This window comes from Mus caroli, unplaced genomic scaffold (genome assembly GCF_978045245.1).
Source record: "Mus caroli unplaced genomic scaffold, Mus_caroli_1 scaffold_2, whole genome shotgun sequence".
In the NCBI taxonomy this organism is placed as follows: Eukaryota; Metazoa; Chordata; class Mammalia; order Rodentia; family Muridae; genus Mus; species Mus caroli.
This window is the reverse complement of record NW_028227257.1, coordinates 24,714,875-24,727,616: the sequence shown is the minus strand read 5'-3', so window position 1 is coordinate 24,727,616 and position 12,742 is coordinate 24,714,875. Positions and strand designations below refer to the sequence as shown.

General features: G+C 40.7%; 1 pseudogene; it reads right to left on the bottom strand.

Annotated features, from left to right (window-relative positions):
- Nucleotides 1-1,865: 1,865 nt before the first annotated feature.
- On the bottom strand, nt 1,866-2,341 carry LOC110310021 (large ribosomal subunit protein uL5 pseudogene; annotated as a pseudogene).
- Between the last annotated feature and the right edge of the window lie 10,401 nt (nt 2,342-12,742).

The following is a 12,742-nucleotide window of genomic DNA, read 5'->3' as shown; positions in this document are numbered from 1 at the left end:
CACTAGATGAAAACATCAGCACAGCTGCCCACTACCCGAGGCTGTTCTTCTCCTTATGCTCCGTAATCCTTAGTATGTTCTCTGCTTTAGGCCTGAAGACAACTGAGTTAACCCACAAATATTTAGAAATACTTCCTGCTGCATACCTGTCCCTAATCTAGGCAGAGCACACCCTTGCCTCCAAAGAACTTACAATTGAGCGAGAGAGATAGTTTATTAGCCCCATTGTCCAGATGAAGAAACTGCTTGTAGAGCATTGAAAGTGTATCCACAGTTAAATACAGACAACAGAAAAAGTGAACCCCTGACAATTTGATACTGGTGGCTATTCTTTTACCTTGAGAATCTGAATTGCTGCCACCAAACCACAGTCTTCTGTAGCTACTAGCATCTATGCATAGCAGGATCTCTTACCAGCAACACTATTGGCATTTGGACAAGACAACTCTGGTATAGGTTGATGTTCCCTGCATGGAGGCTATTCAGTACCTGGTCAATATTCAAAGATGCCAGTAGCACACTCCCTCCAGTCATGATATTACCTGATGTCTCAGGGGGTGGGGTCGGGAGGGGGGCTGGGATAAACATCACCCCTGGTGGAGAACCAATGATAGACACATCTTTTCTCTTCCTAGGTTATTGAGATATAACAAATATCCCTGGCTAGTCCTCAACTTGCTGAGTGGAGAGGTCTTGAAGAGGAGAGAATGAAGCTGTGGATGGAGTTTCAGCAAAGCCTGTTCATTCAGAAGATGAAGACTGAACAAATGGGAAAATAACGTAGAAATAAAAGGGAAAGTGACAGAAATGGAGAAAGGGAATTCACGGGAAATCACCATTTCATAATCCAGTTCATGCTAGCAAAGATAGTTGACTCTAGTGAACGCACTAGGGTGTCAGTCATGCTTTCTAGTTCTTTGTCAATTTAACCCAGGCTAGAATCATCTGAGAGAAGGGAACTCCAATTGAGGAAATTCCACCATAAGAACGGGGTGTAGGCAAGCCTGGATGGCATTTTCTTAATTAGTGATTGATGAGGGAGGGCCCAGCCCAGCCCACTGTGGCTGGTGCTATCCCTGGACTGGTGGTCCTGGGTCTCTAAGAAAGCAGGCTGAACAAACTACAAGGAGCAAGCCAGGAAGCAGCACTCCTTCATGATCTCTGCATCATTTGACTCCACGTTCCTGCTCTGTTTGAGTAGCTGTCCTGACGTCCTTCAATGATGGACTAATATGTAGAAATCTACACTGTAGCTGTGCAGATGGTTGTGAGCCTTCATGTGGTTGTTGGGAATTGGATTTTAGGACCTCTGCTCACTTTGATCAACTCTGCTCACTCAGTCGCTGCTCGCTCCAGACCAAAGATTTATTTATTATATACATAAGTACACTGTAGCTATCTTCAGACACACCAGAAGAGGGCATCAGATCTCATTACGGGTGGTTGTGAGCCACCATGTGGTTGCTGGGATTTTGAACTCAGGACCTTCGGAGAGCAGTCAGTACTCTTACCTGCTAAGCCATCTTGCCAGCTCCAAGACTTTGAAGTTTTAAAAGAGATTTTTGGATTTAAAAATATATCTTTGGGAGAGAGATAGATAGCTCAGAGGTTAAGAGCACTAGCTGCTCTTCCAGAGATCCTGAGTTCAATTCCCAGCAACCACATGGTGGCTCACAACCATCTATAATGAGATCTGGTGCCCTGTCTTCTGGTGTGCAGGGAATACATGTAGGCAGAACACTATATACATAATAAATAAATAAATACATCTTTAAAAAAATATATATATATCTTTGGATTTTCACAAGAACTGACTTTTTTGTTTGTTTGTTCTGAGAAAATTTTATTGGCCTTTTGGATAAAATTTATTTGCCAGGAAGGTTGATCCCATCATACCTCTGCTGGAGCCAGCACATGGCCTCCTCTTTGCTGATTTTGTGTTTGGCCCCAGTGTAGCCTGTTCTGCGCTTCTTACCTGCGATGCTGAAACCTGGCCTACCCAGCACCACATAGAAGTCCAGTCCGTATATGTCAATGCTCGGGTCATATTTGATACTCAGGTCAATGTGTTCTTGAATCCAAAAACCAAAGTTTCCAGTATCTGAGAATTTCTTCTGCCTTGGCTCCACGGACTGTGCAGTGAACGGCAATCTCTTCATTTCTCCAGATGCCAAAGGACCTGATGTATCTAGCTTTGGAAAACACAGGGGTCTGGCCTGTGAACTGCTCCAACACCTTGGCTGCCAGGTCAGTCTATCTCTGCTCTCCCCCATATTGAGGCAGAGCTTGTGGATGTGAAATTCCCACATGGGGTTCTCCTTTCACCTTGATCTTGTGCCATGATAGAGAATAGGAAACAGAACTGAACTTTTAAAGTGTTTGAACTGGTAAAGACTGCGATACTTCTAAGTTGGAAATATGTTTTACATTTGTGATGTTTATTAATCTGAGATCTTGGAGCTAAACCCTCCCCCAAAAGGGAAAGGTTATGTCTTAAAAAGTTTTGTGTATCAAGTTGACAAGGGGTCAACTTGTTTGTAATTTTATATCTGTGTAATTTTATATCAACTTGACCCAGGCTACAGTCATCTGAGAGGAAGGTACCCCAATTGAGAAAATGCCTCCATAAGATTGGGCTGTAGGGCATTTTTCTAAATTTGTGATTGATGGGGGAGGGCCCAGCCCACTGTGGGTGGTGTCATCTCTGGGCTGGTGGTCCTGGGTTCTATAAGAAAGCAGGCTGAGCAAGCCACAAGGAACAAGCCAGTAAGTAGCAGTCCTCTATGGCCACTGCATCAGCTCCTGCCTCCAGGTTCCTGCACTGTTTGAGTTCCTGTCCTGACTTCCAGACAGACTAAGACATGGAAATATCAGGCAAATAAGCCCTTTCCTCCTCAGGTTGCTTACTTTGGTCATGGTTTTTTCACATTAGCAACAGAAACTCTTAAGTGTGGTAGTAGTCCTCATAAGGTCTTCTTGTCCCTCTACTCCTTATTTGGAAGATGTTGGTAAACCTAACAAATAATCACATCTGTGAAAAAAAATTTTTTTCAGCGTGGAACCAACCAACTACTCTTTACAAGAATTAGGAGTTGTGGCCTTGTTGGAAGAAATGTGTCCTGGGGTGGGTCTGGGTTTCAAAAGGCCATGTTAGATGGTACAGTTCCTTCCTTTCCTCTCTCTCTCTCTCTCTCTCTCTCTCTCTCTCTCTCTCTCTCTCTCTCTCTCTCTCTTTCTCTTCCCCCTCCCGACCCCGATCCCCACTCCTCTCACCATCTGCTCCAGCACCTGCCTAAATGCTGCCGTGGTCCCTGCCATGATGGTAGTGGACTAAACCTTTGAAACTGTAAGCAAGCCTCCGTTAAATGCTTTCTCTTGTAATGGTTGCCTTGGTCGTGGTGTCTCTTCACAGCAATAGAACAGTGAGTGACTAAGACACTGGTCAAACTGATCACCTGAGGTCAGTCCTGGAACTGACTCCAAAGAGTTGTCCTCTGAGAGCAAGCACACTGCCACACTGGGGCCCCAATTAATGATAATGATAATAATAATAATAATAATAATAATAATAAAAATGATGTGATACAAATTAAATAAGATCTCATGGATCCCCGTCTTTTTGTTTAGTAAGCAAGGCCACACACCTTATGGGTGATGTTTAACTCATGGATAACCTAAAGTAACGATTTTACTGCATGTAGACATGTAGGCCTATTTACCCCATTCTGTGTGTACTTTATTGATGGAGCCTTTAAAAGTTAATGTTGGTGAGGAAGGGAGGACAGCCACTGAAATATTAATGGAATACATCTTGTAACTCCAGGATGAAATTTATCTTTGAGTTGATCTAAACAGAAGATAAAATCAGAGTGAGGATCCTTTCAAGAAGTCATGGGTGGTGGGGTTATCTTTTTGGGTTTCGTTTCTTCAAGAGAGTTTCTCTGTGTAGCCTTGGATATCCTGGAACTTGCTCTGTAGACACGGCTGGCCTTGAATTCAGGGATCCACCTGCCTCTGCTCCTAGAGTGCTGGCATTGAACATATGTACTACAGTGCCTGTCATGGGTGGGGCTTCTCTTGAGAGAAATACATGAATAGGAATTATTTTTGCTTGCTTAGTTTTGTTGATTGATATAGGGTTTTACTATGTATCCTAGGCTAGCCTCAAACTCAAGATCCTCCAGTCTTCTCACCTTGACATATTTTGAAACATTTTTACATTGATTCACCCATTGAGTGTGTGGGTGTGAGTACATGCTATATGTATACTCAAGCAGGATGGTAAAGAAATATTTGTATACCCAGGTTCATAGCAGCATTACTGATAGAGGTCAAGATGAGTGCGCAGAAGTCAAAGGAAACTTTTATTTCTTAGGAGTGGGTAAAAATCCTTTCTTCTATTACTCTATCACAACCTTTACTGTAGGCAGTATGTATTGCACATATCTGTGCATGGAGACTAAGTAAAATAAGTCTTTAAAAAAAAAACTATGCCCCTGAAATGTTGTTTGTTTGTTTGTTATCCAGGCAAGGTTTCTCTGTGTATCCCTGGCACTCACTCTGTAGACCAGGTTGGCCTCAAACTCAGAGATTTGCCTGCCTTCTGCCTCCTAAGTGCTGAGATTAAAGCCATCCCCACCACCGTCTGCCCTGACTTGTCTAGAATTTAGTAGAATTGCACTGCTGTAAATAGTTGGCGGAGGTATCAAGGGCTACTTGATGTTTTAGTTTCTTAGAAGATTTCTAATAAACCACAGTGAGATTCTACTTACACTCATTAGAATGGTTACTAAGAAAATAAAACCAAAAAGACCCATAAACTAAACAAGTGCTCGCTAGCAAAGCTATGGGAATCCTTGTGTGTTATTTGTAGGAAGATGAAATACTGTATCCACTATAGAAACAGTAAGGCTATTCCTCCAAAAAAAATAAAAAAGTTTTAATAGAATTACCACATGCTTCAGCAATTCTGATTGTGACTATGTATCCAAGAATGTTGCGGCCTGCCCGCAGTCCACAACACGAACGGTTCAACTGAGAATGGCAGTTCGAACTGAAAAGAGAGGAATCTAGACGGGGCAAAAGAAAGAATGGAGCCAAGACAACATCCTGATCAAAGCTCAATTTTACTATTTCCAGACACTCAGTTATAAAGGAAGGGGGAGGGAACCCAATATCCCGCCAAGTAACTCAGGGTCCAGTAGCAGGACGAACACGTGTGTGCCTCCAGGCAGCAAAGGCAGGTTCCAGCAGTAGGTGTGGCAGGACGAATGAGCAGGTAGCTCCACCCTTGAGCAAGCAGGTTCCAGGCTGGGGGAAGGGAGGCCACATCTCCTCCCATTAGTTAACAAAACAAACAAACAAAAAAAGAGGCTGGCCTGAGGCAGAAAAATTATTTATGTTCAATAGTTCTGCCTGAGTTCTTAGGGCTAAAGAAAAAACCTGTTTCCGTGGGATTCCCTAACTTTTCTAATGGTAAACTGTATTTGGCTAAGACTGTCTTTATTATCCTAGTAAACCACTAACAGAATAGGCTCTGACTTTATAATGCTAATTAGTGCTGAATAGGTAGCTACCTGTTTGCAATTTAAGTAGGGCGTTGGAACCCTGGCTGAGTTTAACTAAACAAATTTAGAATAACACTGAGCTGATAATCCTCCGCAATTTTGGGTGACAGGCAGGGGAAACAGTGAGAAGGGGTAAGACCAGCTCTTTAGTACAAGGCCAGTTGGCTTTTTTATTTGGGTGGGAGGCAGTGAAGGGCTTGCCCTTACGACAGTAAGGTCTCCAACCTCTCTCCCCCCTATTAATTAAGTTTAAATAGGCAATGCTTAACAGAGGTGATCAAATGATTTTTTTTTTTTATCCGTGGATGAGTGGGCCTTTAACCTTGACTTGGGTGGACATTGACCTGATTCCTCCCGTGAGCATTATAACAACTCACATCTGTGGCTCTTGGTATCTTTTGGGGAGGGGAGGCAGAGCCTTAAGTATTTTTGGTTTTTAGCTGGAGTCAGATACCAACCTCTTTCAAATCAGGTGTGTCGCACAGGGAACTCAGAAACGGTCAAGCTGGACCTTCCCTCCGCAGTAATCTCCTGCGCCAAGCGGTACCCATACTGTATTCATATGATTATGAATCAGTATTGCAGTTCTGAGTTATGCGCGGTCTCTATATGAGACTTGTCAACCTCAGATTTAGCAAGGCCTAGACAAAAATTATGTCAGTATTAACACCATTAATTTTGGTTAAAATAGGAGCTGAAAGTCTTTCCTCTTCATCCCTGTTATTCCCAATAGCCTGAGGAACTAAGGACACCTTGCAGTAACAGCAAGGGTGAAAAGCCAGAGGCCAGCTAAGGGACTAAGCCCATCTCTATCAAAATAAGAACTAATCTCTGTAAATATATGAAATTTTTACTTCCCTAGCTCTCCTGGTAAATCTAAATCTTATCTTAGACTGAAAACCACATGCTGGGATGTCCTTGGAAGGGAGATTAGCAGTACCACCTGTTTGCTCTTAGGGGCAGAGAACTGGAGAATGTAGATTGACCTGCTTGAGAAAAGGAAGAAATCTAAACAATGAGAGAGTAGCACTGTAAATTTTCTGTTTGGAGAAGTCAAGGTACTTTATTTAGATGCAAATTGTAAAACTAAAGCTAATCTCCGGCCTCCTGTAGGGGAATTGGCTCAGAGGAAAACAGTTTCTGGGAGCTTCCACTCCCAGCTGAATTCTAAGCACAAGAGGAATTTTAGTCTTTAGAATGATACTTACGAGAAGAGACAGAATCTGTGTTTACCTGACGAATTAATCTCTCTGGTAGCCACCGTGCTCCATCTTCATCTCGTGAAAAAACACAAACCGAGCCTCTTCCCCAGATTAGAACTGGATCTGGACCCTTCCATTTATTAGTCAGGGCGTTCTTCCATTTTACCAATGCATAAGAATTAGAAGTAACTGGGTGCCAGTGCCGTTCCGCTGCAGACTGACCTTTAATGTCAGTTTGCAAAAAGTTTAGGACAAATAAGGTGAAGGCAAGATGAGCCTTTGGTGACCTTGGGGGAAATGCTCTGAATTAACTTTGCTAGGTAATTTAGAATATAGGAATCTCTAATAATTGAACTGAATATTAGACCAGTCTAAGATTGAGTTAGAATGGCTGGTCACACTGAAGAAGAGTGAAAAATCATTATGACTCTATTAAATGACTAATTTTACTAAGTCTGAATATACAGTCTCTGAATCTTTTGGGTGAGAGCAAGGATTTAAGGTAAACTTCCCTTGAGAGGCATTAGTTAATAAAATACTTTCCACTTAGGAAACAATATATACTGAAAGATTAAAACTTTTGGCTTCTTGTAAAGAAGCAGAAACAATAAACATTTTTCTTACATAATGTAAAGCTATATTAGCCATACGTAGAGGCAAAATTTTCTAGTGATTACCAGTTTACTAGAAGCAAAAATCTTTGAATTTAAGCATTATTTTAAACATCTGAATAGATCTGTAACACTGTTAAAAAGAAATTTTCTTGAACACAGGGAAAAACTTTTTTAGGCATTGTTTGCAAAACAAAAGAAAGGGCCACAAGCCGCTCTGGGGCTGCCCAGAGCCCTGTATTGACTCAAAGGTAAAATACTTTTTAATCTGAGCATTAATCTTAAATTTGCAATCAAACTGCAAGCTGCAGTCAATGGAACAATGGCAGTTTTAACCATAATTTTTAAGTTTTTGTGCAAGGTTAGGATAATATCTACAACTTTGGGAAAGCAAAACCTATGTTTAAAACAATTTATCACTGTTAAAATCAATATTAGAAGCATTACTATCATATTACGAAGTTTGGATATCAATTAATACCTATGAATACCTATTAAAGCAAGCTTTAACGCTTTAATAAAGAGGCATTGCTTTATATCTTATCTTAAATTTTACTATTTAGGATAGGAACCACATTAATCATTATCTAAACTAGAAATATCTTAAGAGACTCAGCCTCTGAAGCTTAATCTCAAACTCTAACTCGCTTAGCCGTGTGTCCCTATGAGTAGCACCTCCCGAAGTGGTGACTATAGGTGAAGCGGGAGATTCGCAAGAGGACCAATTCTCATTAAGGTAATGGGCAATTCCTCTATCTGAGTGATTTTTGTTAAAATTCAGTCCATCATCAGAGTTTCCACATTTATCAATTTTTGAGTTAAGAAGATCTTTTTCTGAGGAGGCCTTCTCTGATAGGCACTCCTCCTGAGATACCACAAGCTCCGCCTGAGGGCAATTTAGCCCTGGAAAAGTTGCATCTTTTATAGCATCATTTACAAGCGCCCAGAGACCTAGGGTAAAATTATCTGTCTGAGCGATATTCAGGGCCTCACCAACTTTCTCCCAGGTTCCACAATCTATCGTTTCTTCTTCCTTGAACCATGGACAACAGCTATCTATCTTATCTAAAAAATTCCTTACTAATTGTACTTCAAGCCTTACTCCTCTGCCTGAAACAACTCCTGAAAACTAAAAACAACCGCCTGATCCATGACTTTAAACCCTTCCTTCTTCCAACTGCGGCACACCGCCTGTCTCCGTATCTAGTTCCGATTAATGAGCTGCTGACCCCAAGCAGAAACAGTGTTGGGTTAGCACTGATTCAAACTTGATTCGTATCCTACCGCATCCTCAGCAACACTTTACAAAACTGAAATTTTAGGCTAGCACTAGCATGTGTACCTGTCCGTTGCTCCGATGCTCCGATACGAAGATCCTTTCCTTTCTTGTGGAGCTCCACACAGCAGTCGTTTCTCTTAGCATCCCTCTGCCATTCTTCAGGTCCCAGTTCTGGCGCCAACTGTTGCGGCCTGCCCGCAGTCCACAACATGAACGGTTCAACTGAGAATGGCAGTTCGAACTGAAAAGAGAGGAATCTAGACGGGGCGAAAGAAAGAATGGAGCCAAGACAACATCCTGATCAAAGCTCAATTTTACTATTTTCAGACACTCAGTTATAAAGGAAGGGGGAGGGAACCCAATATCCCGCCAAGTAACTCAGGGTCCAGTAGCAGGATGAACACGTGTGTGCCTCTAGGCAGCAAAGGCAGGGTCCAGCAGTAGGCGTGGCAGGACGAATGAGCAGGAAGCTCCACCCTTGAGCAAGCAGGTTCCAGGCTGGGGGAAGGGAGGCCACAGTTAAGAGCACTGGCTGTTCTTCCAGAGGTCCTTTCCCAACAATCACATGGTGGCTCACAACCATCTGTAATGAGATCTGATACCCTCTTCTGGTGTGTCTGAAGATAGCTACAGTTTACTTATAGAAATAAAATAAATACATCTTTAAAGATTTGTTTATTTAGAAAGAAATAAAATATCTTTTTATGATCACAACACCACAGCTGTGGACAAGCCACTTCAGGTGACTTGGCATGGCAGATCAGCCCAATCCTGGTCTATGGGATCGAATGCTCTGTGTTCATGGCATGCAGAAATACAGCCCTAAGATTGGTCGCTGCTGCGGAAGGCCAGAGCTCCTTGCTCTGTAAACAAAGGGACAGGCATGGCCAGGCCCAGCATAACATCAGCAAACAAGGGAGACAGAGGCAGGCAGACCTCTGTGAATTCTAGACTGGTCTAGTCTACACTATAAAGTCAGAGTGGGAACCTCTGATGATAGATACAGCCACTTGCAAACAACAGTCTAAAATTCAAAATGTCAGTTTTTTCCTTAAAGATACTATGTAGGTTTTTACTTAATAATAAGTAGAAGTATCCTTACTAATTTAAAAGATAAATACATATCAACCTTGAATAAATATAAAGAGAAAGGAGAATGTAGGTATATGTATCCACATAGATATTAATCTCCAAAAAGGGAGAAAGAAATGGGAGCTTATATAAATGTTTTCAAGGATACATAGATAATAAATAAATCCAGGACTTTGGTCTCAATACTTGGGGGAAAAAGGCAGGGACAGATAGATTCCTTGTGAGGTCAAGGTCAGCCTAATCTACAGAGGAAATCTTAATCAGCCCAGGGTACACAGGGAAACCCTGTTTCACATAATAATAATAATAATAATAATAATAATAATAATAATAATAATAGTTTTAAATGACTAAAATGAAGATGGTTATAAGTTCTAAGGTTGTGATGGTATTACAAACCATCTATGAGAGAGATCAAAATAGAGCAGACCTAAATATAAGAGGGGCTGCTAAATTGAATCAGCCCATACTTTTAATGACTTCAAACTGCTGGACCAAGGACATGCTATGCAGGGAGAAAGGCTCTAGATTTGTGTTAACAGGAAAAAAGGGTTTGGAGTCCTTCCAAAGTAATAAGGACCACCTTTGGTAGAGGGAGACCCCTGGAGATCTCAGCTGCAGACAAGAGAAAAGCCAGAATTTCAGCTTACATGGCCAATAAGTCTTACAGGCTACAGAATTCTCATTACTTATTACACACCATACTCCATTCAGAGGACACGAATGGAGATTTATATTGTGGTTTAGTTACATGATCAGACTAACTTCTGAAGAAAGACAGTTATCTTTCACCTGCCCAAACAAAAAAGCAAAAAATCATTCTTGATTGATCTGTGCACCCTGCACATTCCATACAACTGTCATCATAGAACTATGCATTGCCTGTAAGAATTATATATTACAGATTGGAAGCCCTAACAGGATTCACTCTTAGAGATGCTGAAATGCTGAGGCCTGCTGTTCCAGCTCCCTGATGGGCTCTGCCTCAAACCGATGCTGTTTCCAGAGACTTCCTTCCAGAACAGCTTCAGAAAGGACTGATATTCTCAGATAACGCCAGTTCATCTAGCCTTCCAGACTCTTCCACTTGGGACTTCAGTTAAGCCCTGAACTTTATAAGCACATAGAGACTGGACAACAAATGATGCCAGCCAGTTTTCTTTTGACTTAACCATCTTTTTCCAGTTTTCTTTTGGGTCCCCAAACAGGAATTCTTTTCCCCAATTCAGCAATTATAAGACAACTATTGCCCCAGTCTCTTAAGTTGGGGTGGATAGTTTTGGTCATTTTATAAATTATACATGTGTTGTCATTTTAAGGAATGATTTACAAATAATTATGGTCTTGGATGGGGAGAATACAAAATAGAGAGCTTAGACTCAAGGATTTCTATCTTTCCTTTCCTCTATCCTTTCTTTCTTAGATAAGGGATAGGGGTTGAAAAGAAAAAGATGGGATATAGAAATATTATAAGAAATTAGAGCCGGGCATGGTGGTGCACGCCTTTAATCCCAGCACTCAGGAGGCAGAGGCAGGCGGATTTCTGAGTTTGAGGCCAGCATGGTCTACAAAGTGAGTTCCAGGGCAGCCAGGGCTACACAGAGAAACCCTTTCTCAGAAAACCAAAACCAAAACCAAAACCAAAAATAAATAAATAAATAAATAAATAAACAAACAAACAAACAAACAAATAGGGATTAAATTATTGAATCTACTCTTAAACAAAAACATTTTATAGCCATAATCTTAAATTGGTAGAGATCTTTTATTTTGATGCAGAATTAAAGTTATATTTTCTGACACTGATACAAAATTTTATATATTGATACAAGTTAAAGGTTTTCATTGGTATACGTCTTTGTAGGTTGATACAAAATTTAAGATTAATTTTATTACAACATGATATATGTATGGCTCAGCTCTTGTATAGGTATCATGCCTGTGCAACTCAGTTTAAAATACAAAATTTAGTCCCACTCCTTTTCATGGCTGCTATTTACAAACTGTTTAAAATATTAAGTAGTGCAAGTTAATACTCAGAGAGTCAAACTCATGGTCATATTAGATACCAGTTTAGTTAATTACAATAAAATATTTTTAAGGTTATTCAGGGAGTAAATAGCTAAAACTAAACAATGTTTGACAATGAAGATATACTATAAATAGTTGGTCTTCAAAAACCTCATGCTTCAACTGTGGACAATTTGTCCAGAAAGGACAAATGGATGCAGGGAAATCAACTGCCAAGCTCTGCCAAGTTAGAGTAAGCAAGTCCTTTGTAATTCCTGCTTCTCAAAAGATCTGTCATATATTGTGGCCCAGAAGGCTGAATGAAGATAGATTCTCCAATATTAGAGAGATGATATTGGGGACTGTTCAGGTGACAGACAGCTGTCTGTCATTTCTATAATTTCAGAAGCTGTGTTCCAGCACTTCCTGCACACTTGGGTAATATTTATTTCCTTCTCGGGTATCTGATAGACTTGAAGTGATAGTCTTACTATAAGCTTGAGTTGTTTAAGATTTAATAAAATGATCTAGTCCAAGAAGATGTTTTGAAGATAATGAGATGAGTCAGGACAGAAAATGATTTACATATAGAACTTTTTTTTTTTGGGGGGGTGTTTTTTTCAAGACAGGGTTTATCTGTATAGCCTTGGCTGTCCTGGAACTCACTCTGTAGACTAGGTTGGCCTCGAACTCAGAAATCTGCCTGCCTCTGCCTCCCAAGTGCTGGGATTAAAGGCATGCACCACCACTGCCTGGCAATATAGAACTTTAAACATACCAAAATAGGATAGATAATAAAATAATTTCAAAAGTTGCCAAATACTATGGACTGGACATTATAAATGTATATCATACTTTGTAGTTTTCATAGTTGTAATAATTGTATTTAATTTATATTTGAAGGAAAAGGAGCCTTTCAGTGGACTAAAGGGGAAATTGTAGAGAGAATATCTTATGTATCATATGGATGTATCACTTGTC